Below are 13,151 nucleotides of genomic sequence, written 5' to 3'. Positions count from 1 at the left end.
AAAAAATTAGGCAAAAATTGGACGAACTCGAGAGAATTTGTGGCAAATCGGAAGGGTGGAAGGAGGCTCTGATACCATGATGTTTGGTATCCACTTACGAATCACTCGAATTACTCCATTGCAGGAAGATCAAGCTGAGCTACAAGAGGTTGAGGAGGAGTACATGAGGTAGGAGATGATAGGGGAAAGAGGAAGCCGCCTTTGCCATTCGTGATCCAAGCCCGGATGCCTGTTCGCTACGCTTGGTCGGCTTACTTGTAGTGTGTCCTCCCTCGATTGGCACGCAGCCAGGCCCGGCCCATGAGCTAATGGGCTTGCTGCTTGGACCGCCGTTACTGGAAATTGGGTCACTGACATCCCCTACCCCTTGAGATTCGGCTTGACCCCAAGCCGATGCCACCGAGGACCGTTCGTAATTCTGGTCACCACTCAATATTTTTTGACAGCGACCCGTTCCTTCTAGTGAGTGAGGAATCCACACGGACAAACTGCTGCCGCCTGGGTCCCATGGCTGTTCAAGGTGGCATGCCCACGCCATTGCTTCCTTTGAGTCAAACTGGGCCTTACAAGGTGATGATCCTGCAACAATCACGAGCCAACTAACGGCGTAACACAAAGCATGATGACTCCATGGGGGCTTCGGCAGAAAACATAGTAAAAGCTCATCCGATCCTTGAACGACGAGGTGCATACATTTTGTAGACCACACAACAGAAGGAGCAGCTCCTGTGAATGTAATGAAGGCCACCAGGGACGGATCATCCAAGAAGAGGGCGCAAGCAGCAGTTGAAGAATCACAACCACAGGGAACTCGTTAAATAAAGCCAGAGCAAATCAAACTTGTATACCCAAGTAGTTGTAGCTTTTTTAAGGCTGGAGCTGCTGGAAGGAGCCAATTGGGGTTGCAGAATTCAGTAGAGTGACCGCCATGCAAATTGAAAATAAACTATGGAATAACTGCAGTATGTGACATGCCTTCGCTCACCAGCTGAAAGAGCTCATTGTCGTATTGCTGACCATCTTCGTATAATAATAAGCCAGGCCACAGTGATTCCGTAGGGCAAACTGTAAACTGCAGTTTCAGGGTTGTAACAGTCGTACTTGAGTAGGAGAATCCAGTGTGATTGATAGCAGGAGAAGTGAGTAGCAAAGAAGCAAAATAGGTAGCAGGATCAGTGAATTCCAAGTTGGTCATTCCAGGAGCACTAGACAATTCATCACACGTGAACCTCATGTGGTCAATCTGTAGATAGAGCTGACTACAGTAGATTTGCTTAAACACCACATGAGTTGTGCAATAATTACCTGAAACTAATGCCAAGTGTAGCTTCCGTTGAATGATTTCCTGAGTAAACTAAAACATTGTCCATGGTCTTGGTCGGAGGTTGGCTACATCATAACTTTGTAGCTCAACTGAAACAGAGAGCCGACGGCCACACGAAGTTTGTTGAACTTGAGCATGCAATTCCTAAGATGGCTGCATAGATGATATAAAGAACAGCCGTACTGCCACCATGAAGTCCACATTATCCATTAGTTGTGTTTCCTTCTGACTTGGAATAGAGATAAATCTTGGCACCATAAGGATCCCGCAAATAACTTTCTTCGAACGACATATTTTCTGCTGCTCATTTTGCGGACACCACAAGGTTTTTCTACTGAGGTATAGATAACTAGAACCAAGATGATGAGATTCAAATACCACTGAACCAAGATTGTTAACAGTAGAATAGGAGTTCTCATAGCACTCACTCTTTTGCTGTTCTGAAATTCCACTAAACTGAGAGCCACAACAGGATTCTCTCGTGTGATTTGGATCAGGAGAACTAGGAGTACTAGTCTGAAATTCTACTCTTAGTAGCTCTGATCATGACTGTGCTGCTTGGCAACTGCTGAGGTGCGCGCCCTCATGAAAGCAATCAAATGACGGCCATGGGCATTGTTTGGACATACAAGAAATTAGATAACCTGTATGTGTAGCAAATGTTCCATGGCAAGAGATTTCTTCCACCGCTGCCATACTGAGACATGCAAAGACATCCACTGCCCAGAATGGAATCACGTTCTGCAAATGACTCTCGATGCCTTGTACCTCTGTAGTATGTGTTTCACGACCTAGGGAATACTGATTTTGCTTGAACTGCGTTAACTGAAGAACTTTTTGGCTTGACAGTTTTGCGCTGAAAGTACCCGGGTTCTTCACGTTATGAGGCAGATGCACAACCCCAGTAGCATGCTGATTAGGAGTTAACCATGCTCGCAATTTGTTCCTCATCCAGAGTTGGTGGTCCGGTGGCCACCACACATATCCAAAGTCATCATAGATGCAGCCTCTAGCCGTGTCGTGGAATAAGGCAACGTTGTTCACAACAATCTGTACTGGGACAGGGGGCGGCCATTGTTGTCGATGCTCATACTGCCAACAACACCAAAGTTCTCCAGTAGGACAGGACACAAACCAGAAGCTTCCCACTGCAGCTTCTAAATATGTTGACTCTGAATGATACGCAAACGAGGACCATGACGTTGGGTGTAGCAGTATCACGTTTCATGGGCATCTGCGGTGAATGGGTGATGTCGATGGAGAGCGCTGCCTGCAACAGTATGAACTGCGTGACCTCTGTGTAGTTGAAGGTGACCGCGTGCTCAGGGTGGACGGTGGTGGCGGCGTCTTGGGCCTCGTCGATGTTGGCGACGGCGTCGACCAGGGTCAAGCCAGTCGTCGAACAGGTCATGGGCATCGGGTCGATGGAGTCCAGGGATGCACCATGGGGGGCCGCCATGACCTCCTGGGCCTTGGTGGTGGTGGAGAAGGCGTCGGGGACGACCGTGAGCACTCTGGCATCGTTGGTGAGGCCGCCATCGGCTGCTGTGCCCATGGGGCAAGCCGGCTGTGGGGTCGAGACGCCCGTGAGGATCTTCAACATCCGCGCGTGCTGCTTGTCCATGGCGTCATAGCGCGCCATGGTCCGCGCGTGGTCATCTTCCAAGTAGGCCTTCAGCTCCGGGTGCATGGTGGTGGAAAAATTGATGAACTCAGAAAAAAAATTAGGCAAAAATTGGACGAACTCGAGAGAATTTGTGGCAAATTGGAAGGGTGGAAGGAGGCTCTGATACCATGATGTTAGGTATCCACTTACGAATCACTTGAATTACTCCATTGCAGGAAGATCAAGCTGAGCTACAAGAGGTTGAGGAGGAGTACAGGAGGTAGGAGATGATAGGGGAAAGAGGAAGCCGCCGTTGCCGTTCGTGATCCAAGCCCGGATGCCTGTTCGCTACGCTTGGTCGGCTTACTTGTAGTCTGTCCTCCTTCGATTGGCACGCAGCCAGGCCCGGCCCATGAGCTGATGGGCTTGCTGCTTGGACCGCCATTACTGGAAATTGGGTCGCTGACACTGGAGCATCAGGCTGAATGGGTGGACCATGCTTGTCTCTGTCGCCTGTTCTCTGAAGCCGAGAGAAAGGCTTGTAGCTTGGTGGCCTGTTCATAGTACATACGGTGCATTTACGCCCTGATGCAAAAGTGTAGCAAACTGTACCACAAGATGCAGTCGAGTGCCCAGCAGACGGTGACAGGGAGCATCTCGGGGGATTCGAGGTCGGCGAGGAAGCGGCTCTCCCGACGTCAGCTAGACCTGATGAACACAATGAGGGGGAACGAGATTGTAACTCTTAAGTGTTCGTCATCGTCCACGTCGGTTGGGTGTCCCGGTGTTGCTGGCATGTTCAGAGTTCAAAGAAAATGACTCGGACAGAACTGCAAGAGGCTCCCCTCTTGCCGCCGTGCTAGAGCAGGGTCGCCGACAACGACAAGGCTTCTGGACCGGAAGGGGGCCGTGTGCCAGCTCGTCGAGGAGCTCATGGCGCCGTCGACAATATCTGCAGAATGCAGTACGTCTCTGCCTACCAAACTGCAACATTTTATCATTGCCAGGGGAAAAGAAAAGGGTTTTTGACTGAATTTGGTGTTAACTGTATCCTGGCTGATAATTGAAATTATTGTCTGGCTAGTGCCATGGCATAAGTCACTCACACCGCCTCATCTGCGAAGGTGCGCCTTAGAGTCATTGAGGATTCTCCGAATTAATGGGGTAAGATAAGAATCCACTGATCTCTTTTTACCTGTCAACATAATCCACTGATCTGACAGAGATTTTCGGTCCTAATTCAGCCACACTCGGTGTCCTGTGTTTGAGATCTTTACATTGCAGCGATGGAACGACACCTTGCGTCACCCACATCCTGCCATGGGACCTACTAGTAACTAGTCAGACAGAGTATGTCGTCATGGAAAACACTTGTCTGAACTCACCCTGATCATTGGATCTGCAGGGCTTTGGAAGTCGGTGCGCTGATCGTGTGCATACGGTACGTGTGGACGCGTGGTGCATGTAGATTCTGTTTGTATCAAGCCAGGACTGTGTTAAGCAGAGCAGCGTATGAGTGTAGAAGTATGCATGCTAGTCCAACTGTTCAGAGGCTAATGAATGTGTAATACTAGAGTTTAGAAGTATTTTTGCAAGAGACTGAACTGTAACACTTTGGCCAACCAAAACATGTGATCTAATGAATGTGTGAGAGAGTTAAGACGTAACCGCACAGTAAAGCTACAATACCTGAACAATATTAAGATAGTTTCCTCTTCATTTTTTTCCGGAGGTGAAGTACTCGGATGACCGAGATAGTCTTTCTGGTTAACTACGCCTGCTACCATGGCGCATATCTTTTGAGATTCATAACAATTATTTTAAAGATATTGAACAGTTTAATATTAAAGGATGGCGACTTTCATAGTTCTTCATACGCTATATGTAATTGAAGTGCGTTTTTACGTAAGTGAGCCATCTGTTTTGTTTCAGGAGGAAGCGCAACTGGGCTAGGCCTGCTGCAATTTTTTCCCATCGATGGAGGAGCAGCCAAAAATATATGCCCGTCAGGTATTCGAACTCCAGAGTTCCACCTTGGGGATCGATCAAAGCAGCCAACCAAACTACGTAATGATTTCTGCTAGGAAAAACCGTCGCTGCCCTATCAATAGTCCCACCTCGCTCCTTTCTAGCAAATTTCACCAATTTTTATATGTTTCGGAGTTGAAACCGGTAAGCCGCCTAAACAATCAAGGTGAGGAGCGTAGGAAGGAAAGGAACTACAAGAAAAATCTTGCTGCCCTGAGTTACGAAGGGAAGGAAAGAAAATAGATTGAGCCAGGAAGAAATTTACATACTCCATGGGCTAGAAATTGGCATAAGCTAGGAAGAAAAGGGAATTCTACGTGCGCCATGAGTTAGAAAGGAAGCATCGATTGAATGATCCAAGGTTTTGAGTTGAGGCAAACAGGAAAACTTTCATAAAATTATAAGGAGCGCACACTGTACAATATACAGGAATCGTATTTGTTAGCTTTCTCTGGCTCTATGCATGATGATATTAGCATATGGGTGGTCGTTTCTTTCCTATGCAATTTTTATCAAACTGTAGTCTTAAAGTTTTGACCAACCTGGTATCTGGTGTTCATTTGAGTGTTGCAACAATGACATAATAGCCAAAAAAATTGACTGAGGAGTAAATTTATCAGAATTGATTGGTTCAGTTTTGTATGTTCGAGTAAGTGGTTAGGCAAATCGACTATTTCAAAGAATTGATTTGTTCGAAGCATGGGTTTAATGTTTAATGTCGTATTAAAATAGAGGTTTTGAATGTCCGGAGTGGGGATTCTCAATGCTAATGCTGGATAACATATATATTGTCCCAAGGGGTTGAAAGGAGCGATTGTTATCCAAGGTGGAGAAGGGCACTAACAACATGAGCATCGTGTTCTGCAACCCACAGAAGCGGCCATGGAAAAGGAGATGAGAGGTGACATGGATTTAATCTTTAATGTCGTATTAAAATAGAGGTTTTGAATGTCCGGAGTGGGGATTATGAATGCTAATTGATTAATGGACCTTTGATTTTTTTTTCTCTACCGTTGCAACGCATACACACAAAAATCACACTGGCAACTAGTAAAGTCAAACAAGACCGAAGCTAAGTCTTGCTGATGACAATTGTGGTTCTAAGGGTCTAAGGGCACGTGCAAGAAGACTTCTTGACTATCTCGACAAGATTAGGCCAAAAGTGATATGGCAGCGGCTCATCGATGCCTCATTACGGTGGCAACAATGGTCGTTCGGTGGTCCAACGACCTCAATGTGTTTTTTATTATGTTTGAGTGTGCTTATGTTTGAGTGTGCTTTTGTTTATATAAAAGAAGAAGAATACAACTTGATGAGAAAAAGGGCTTTCTTCTAGTTTTTCATACCTTTTCGGTTTCCTATTTTTATTGTATTTCAATTTTTTGCTCCTTATTATATTTCTTATTAAATACTCCAGACAATTTAAACATTTGAGATCATATTTTTATAGTCATGAATATTTTCTTCAAATTCATGAAAATGTTAAATTTCACCACAAAAAAAATCATATTTTTTCCTGAATTTAGAATGTTTATTTTAAATTATTGAGCATTTTATATATTTGTGAACCTTTCCAAATCCATGAAAAGTTTTAAAATTTTAAGAATATTTTTAATTTGTAAACATTTGTTTATTCACGAGCATTTATGAAATTCATAAACTTACAAATTAATGAATATTTTTTCAAACTCGCGATTTTAAAAAATAATATAAAAAATCATAATCAAAAACATATTTCCATTTCATGAAAATTTTCAAACTCTTGAATTTTAAAAAATATTATTTTTGAAACTACAAAATTGTGATACCTTAAATTTGTGTTTTTTAATTTACAAACATTTTGGAATTTTTGATGGCTAGTAGCCATATTTTCTTGTAGACCAAAATGTTAGTTTTCTCTATTGTTTTTTCAGAGACGGCACGCAAAAAAGCACGTAGTGAGGAGTGACCGAAACAACACACAAAATAGACCGTATCTATCATTCATGGGTTGTCCCGAACTACGGGATATAGTCTATTCCGCGATGAAGGCGAGAATAGTGGTATGGTCGATCCTGCAAGCCTAAAAGCTTCAGCTTGTTGCAAAGGGTTTGCTTTTGCTGCCGATTTAGAAGTACGTAGAATTCAAGTTGCCTCTAATTACAAAAATTTCATCAATGATATTACAGATAGAAGCTCCGGGGTGATATTACTTGTGTCCAAGCACTCTGCATTGTAGAAGGCCTTAAGGAGAGAGTTTTGGTGTGTCAGTAAGCACTTAACTTCTCCAATGCTAGTATGTCGACACATGTGCTTAGATGAATGAGACGTCTTGGTAGCATCAGCTCAAGCACATGTGGTGTCTGATGTACACTGTTGTATGGTGGTCAGATCATATGCGTGGATGAATAAGAAGCAAAAAAAACATCCATAATAGCACCGCATTAAGCACTGTATAAGAAAAAAGACTGTTTCTTTTGCAAGCACTGAGGAAATGTAAGTGCATCTCGTGCCCCCTTTGTGGTTTTGGAGTATTAACGAGAAAAATGGTTAAAGGACTAATGTGTTTGTGAGTATACACATGTGAAAGTCCTGGTATGGGATACATTGGAAATTCGGTGTGCCATTTAAAAATATATCATGAATAAACTGGAACGCGAAAACTTACTTTTTCGGTTATTCTTTTTTCTTATTATTTCAATCATAGGGAACACCATACTGTTAAAAGGGGTTAAAGTATTATGACAACAATATTTTTGAAGTGATGATCAAACTAAACATATTTCTTTGAGTGAAGACTTTCATAATCTCGTACAATGCAGTTTAAATTTATGTAATGAAAGAGATGATATTTTTTCGAACATTGTAGTCAATGTTATTACTGAAAAGTTAAAAAACATCAGTGTGTTTCTCTTGCCATAAACAATTTTAAATTTAAAATTCCAGCAGTTGTAGAGCTGGCAACATATGAAAGGATTTAGAATGAAAGGCTCACATCATGTCAAAATCTATATGATTTAGAATGAAATTATGGTTTTTAGTTCCCGCATTTTGGTATAGGTATAATAAAATTTAGAGTAAGAAGATTGAACATCAATCATTCTCACGTATTTATAATAAAATTTTCCACATCGGTTTTTTTTTCATATATTGGAACTAGATATATGTTGTTCATGTAAATTGATATTAAAATATTTCAGTATTTTTAAATAAAACAAACGGATTTTAACAATAACATGATGCCAATATATCAATATGCATATTTTAGCATATAATTATAATATTCATTATTAAAATAAAATTATATTAGTATGAGATGATATTATGTTGCAAAAATATGTTTTATTCAATTTTTATGTTAAATTTCCTGTTAGAATATATTACCATAAATCTAGGCAAACCAGAAGTATCACACTCATACCGGAATTAGTTAATGCCCTTAATGTATTATAGTGCATTCCTTTTCAATATCTACACAATTTCAAACATATTGGATTATTTAAGATTATAAGAATGTAACAAATAACTTGATAGAGGCTTCAAGAGTGCAAGATTGTCAAGCTTAGGTGTAACTAAACAGAGAATTTCAAGAGTGTTTGAGATCAAACTTAAAATTCTCTACAACTTTAGCAGATTTAACAAAAATGCAATTCTAGTTTTCAGCTTTTGAAAAATATCATTACAATTCTCTAGATTCTTCTAAAATGTCACTATGGAGCTCCAAAAATGCCACTATAGGACACTTTTTCGAAGGATGAAAATTGCAGTGGCATTTTTCATACGGTGCTTCTTGGTGGCTATTGAAAACTGAGCTTTTTAGCTTTTTTGAGAAACCATGCCTATTTTAGCTTTTTTTGAAAGAAATGCGCATTGTAGCTCTGTTTTTTAGAGTTATTGCGCATTGTTGCTGCAAAAACAAAGGACGGTGACATGGCCCAGAGACAGAACACAGAACGCAACGCGGTGGGCCCACTAGGCCTTAGCTGAGTACACAACGGCTGACGCACGCTTCCCAGTGCAGTCCAGCGCAGCCCACACCCGCGCATAGCCCAGGTCACATACACCTCGTTCTTGGCGTCTCCGCCGCAAATCGTCACCGGCGGCAAGTCTTCTCACCATTTATGCCCCACCGACCTCCGGCTATTTCCTCAGCCTGCGCCGCCAGCCCCGCACTGCCTACTGGAGCAGCACCACCACCTATGGTCCAACGACGTGGGAGATGGGAGACGGTGGTGGTCGGGGTCACCATGGTGGCTGGCCCCCCATCGGATGGAGCTGCAGTTGATCACCATTTGAGCCTAAAGCAGCCGGCAATGGCATGGATGCTTCGCTCGCCTAGGTCACTGAAGCCTGTCGGCGGGTGGGCCGAGTTGTTCCCCTCCGCATGTAGCAGCAAGGACAAGGATAGTAAAAAAGGTGCACATTTCTTCTTGCACCTCTCCTCTCCTTCAATTTGGATTCAATGTTCGTACCTTGGACAGTTTGACTGGACATGGCGCGTGAGCTGCAGGGCAACAAAATTAGTGGACGTCACTCCACAATGTCTCTAATTTCCATCATACAATCAAGATTAGCAGGACCATGTAATGCAGAGCTAACAAATTATTCACCGACGCGGAAAGGTGGCCCTGAGCATTCACATTTCACTGTGTTTCAGTTGCATATATGTAGCGCGGTTCTCAAAACAGCTTTCATGACACATATGTAGCGCGGCCGGTTTCTCATTGGAACAAAACAGCTTTGATGACACATATGTAGCGCGGTTTCTCTTCAAATAAAATTGAAGTACTGTGGCATATCAAACCGCCACTGTATATGATCGGGCCGGATACTATAGCAAATAGACCGAAGGGGTATTGTAGCTAACGTGTTTTTAAAAATTTTGAAATATTTATTGGAAACACGAACATTTATAGAAATACCAAATGTTTTTCAAAATGTTAACTTTTTTTGGAAACTCGCAAAAAAAATCAAATATGTGAAACTTTTTATAAAAATTCCCCAAATATCGATTTTTTTAAACATTTTTTAAACTTGAAAACATTTTTTCAGAATAGTGAACATTTTTCTGAAAGTATTAACTTTTTTCCAAAAAAAAGAAAAATTTTCAAAATTACGAACATTTCCTTGGAAACGTGAAGAATTTCTAAAATTTACGAATATTTTCGAAAAATTTGAACACTTTTTGAAATTTTTGAGCATTATTTGAAAAAGCTATCATTTTTTCAAATTTGTGAATTTTTTCAAAGTTACAATTTTTTTATTTTCTAGGGCCTAAGCATTTGTTTTTCTCTATATTTACATTTTTGTTCTCTTTTTTCATTAATTTACTTTTCTCCTTTCTGGACTTTATTACACTTTTTGAAGCCTGTTAAAAAATTTGAAAATTTGTTCAGAATACCATGTTCTTGTTTTCAAATATTGTTTACAATTTTAAAAATGCTCTGGAATTTCATAAAATGCTCCCGTTATGAATTTTTGTTCATAAATTTAAGAAATTGTTGGATTTCATAAAAAGTCGATAAATTTATTAAAAGGTATGTGGTTTACAATTTTTGTTCAAATATTTTGGTTGTTTGTTAACAATTTTGAAAAAAGTTTTCAAGCATGTAAAATTTCCATACACTATTTGAAATTCCAAAATTGTTCACTAAATTTTGTGAAATGGTTAGGACATAAATAGTGTTCATGTGGATTGATAATGACAAAAATTGCAAGTAATAGAAGCATTCAAATTAGAAAAAAAACTACAGGCTCATGGATGCACCCATCTAGCATAGTGTGGCACACTCCTCTCAACTGGTGTTTTTTTGGATTGGATAAATGACCCCTAATTTCTTGAGGCAACGTGGCACAGACATATGAGGCATCAATGCCAGGTTTGAGTAATTTCCGACATCGTTTGCATGTTTCGACATCTCCTGCCATTTATCGGCCCTTTTTCACCGACGAAACTCCAAAAAAACGTAAAACTTGTCAAAAATCCAAATAACTTGGCATGATGCCTTAATTGGTCATAGAAGCTTCTCGTTCTTTGAGCGATTTTCTCACTAATGGAATTTGCCGGAGTCACTGCCTCCGTCCTTGCATTCGTCTCTCGTTCGCTCATAACATGTTGTAAAGTAAAACGAGACAATGGCCAAGACAAGTAATAAGAACTATGTGTAATCTTTATTGATAGTCTGTATATTTACGGTGTTACAAAGAGATGCAAAACAACAGGCCCTGTTCGGCAAGGGGCGTGGGCAACTGGCGGAAGATGCCAAGTTAGCAAGGTTTTTTAAGCATGGATTAAGTTAATCTTAAAAAAACTTGTCATGGGCAAATTTATCCGATTCGCCAGATTTCAGGGGCCTAAAAAACCGGATTCAGAGTTGAGGTGGGTTTTTTATGCCAATAGGCATGTTTGAGGGGAGGTTACTAGCGTTCGAAGCGTTACGCTACTGGGCCAACCTAAACTTCTATCAATTGCAGTGAACGTGACTAATAACCCACAAGTGTAGGGGATTAGTTGTAGCCTCTTTCGATAAGTAAGAGTGTCGAACCCAACGAGGAGCTAAAAGTAGAACAAATATTCCCTCAAGTTCTATCGACCACCGATAGAACTCTACGCATGCTTAACGTTCGCTTTACCTAGAACAAGTATGAAACTAGAAGTACTTTGTAGGTGTTGTAGGATAAGTTTGCAAGATAATAAAGAGCACGTAAATAGAAACTAGGGGCTGTTTAGATAAATAAACAATGAAGTTAGTATAGCGAGTGTAGAAAAGTGATGGTAGGAGTTGCGGAATTGTCCCTAAGCAATTGACTACGTTACTAGACTGATAGCAAGTTTTATGTAAGAGAGGCCACTGCTAGCATATCATCCCTTACTTGGAATTTTATGCGCTTATGACTGGAACTCCAGCAAGCATCCGCAACTACTGTCATTCATTAAGGTAAAAATCCAACCATAGCCTTAAAATATATTGGTCCCCCTTCAATTCTGTATGCATCAATTTCTATGCTAGGCTGAAGCTGCTGTCACGCTTGCCCTCCAATACATAGTCCTATCAACATACAACTAACCCTATGGTGTGATCACATGCGCACTCATATGATGGGCACCAAAGGACAATAACATAACCACAAGAAAATTAAACCAATCATAGCAATAAACCAATCACCGACAGGACAATAAAAATCTACTCAAGCATCATAGGATGGCACCACAACATTGGATAATAATATGAAGCATAAAGTACCATGTTCAAGTAGAGGGTACAACGGGTTGCGGGAGAGTGGACCGCTGAATATAGATGAGGGGAGGTGATGAATATGTTGGGGAAGATGATGGAGGCGTTGGTGCAGATCGCCATCACATGATGATTGCCCCGGCGGCGTTTCGGCTCCACCAAGAGAGAGGGGGAAAGAGCCCCCCTCCTTCTTCTTCCTTGACCTCCCCCCTAGATGGGAGGAGGGTTTCCCCTCTGGTTCTTGGCCTCCATGGCGGCGGAGGGGCGGGAAACCCTCCGAGATTGGATCTCTCTCTCTCTCTCTCTCTGTTTCCTTGTGTTTCTGCGTTCCCAGATTCTGGCCTTTCTCGGAGATCCGTAACTCCGATTGGGCTGAAATTTTAACACGATTTTTATCCGGATATAAGCTTCGTTGCACCCGAAGGAGACCTCCAACTGACCTACGGGGTGGCCACAAGCCCCCTGGTCGCGCCTAGGGTAGGGAGGCGCGCCTCAAGGGCTTGTGGGCCCCTCGAGCATCGTCTCGCGTAGATTCTTTTTCCCAAAAATCACATATATTCCAAAAAAAATCTCTGTAAATTTTTATCGCGTTTGGATTCTGTTTGATATGGATATTCTGCGAATCAAAAAAGATGCAACAAACAGGAACTGGCACTGGGCACTGGATCAATATGTTAGTCCCAAAAATATTATTAAAAGTTGCCAAAAGTATATGAAAATTTAGAATATTGGCATGAAACAATCATAAATTATAGATACGACGAAGACGTATCAGTATCCCCAAGCTTAATTCCTGCTCGTCCTCGGGTACGTAAATGATAAAAAAGATAATTTTTGATATGAAAGTTGTAGAACATTGAAATGAAATATCCAAAAATTATATATACGATGGAGACGTATCAGTGACATGGAAACATAGCTCGCTCGATACCAGCTGTTTTAGTTGACGTGAAAAAAGCTAGTCTGCTTCAGCAGTTAA

The 13,151-nt window shown here is 41.5% G+C and overlaps 1 pseudogene; it reads right to left on the bottom strand.

Annotated features, from left to right (window-relative positions):
* Positions 1–1,867: 1,867 nt before the first annotated feature.
* LOC147956866 (uncharacterized) lies at positions 1,868–3,014 on the bottom strand (annotated as a pseudogene).
* Between the last annotated feature and the right edge of the window lie 10,137 nt (positions 3,015–13,151).

The sequence above is a fragment of the Triticum urartu genome, chromosome 7A (assembly GCF_056163025.1).
Source record: "Triticum urartu cultivar PI428250 chromosome 7A, HENAU_Tu73, whole genome shotgun sequence".
In the NCBI taxonomy this organism is placed as follows: domain Eukaryota; kingdom Viridiplantae; phylum Streptophyta; class Magnoliopsida; order Poales; family Poaceae; genus Triticum; species Triticum urartu.
Note: the sequence above shows the minus strand (reverse complement) of the source record. Positions and strands in the feature narration are given on the sequence as shown.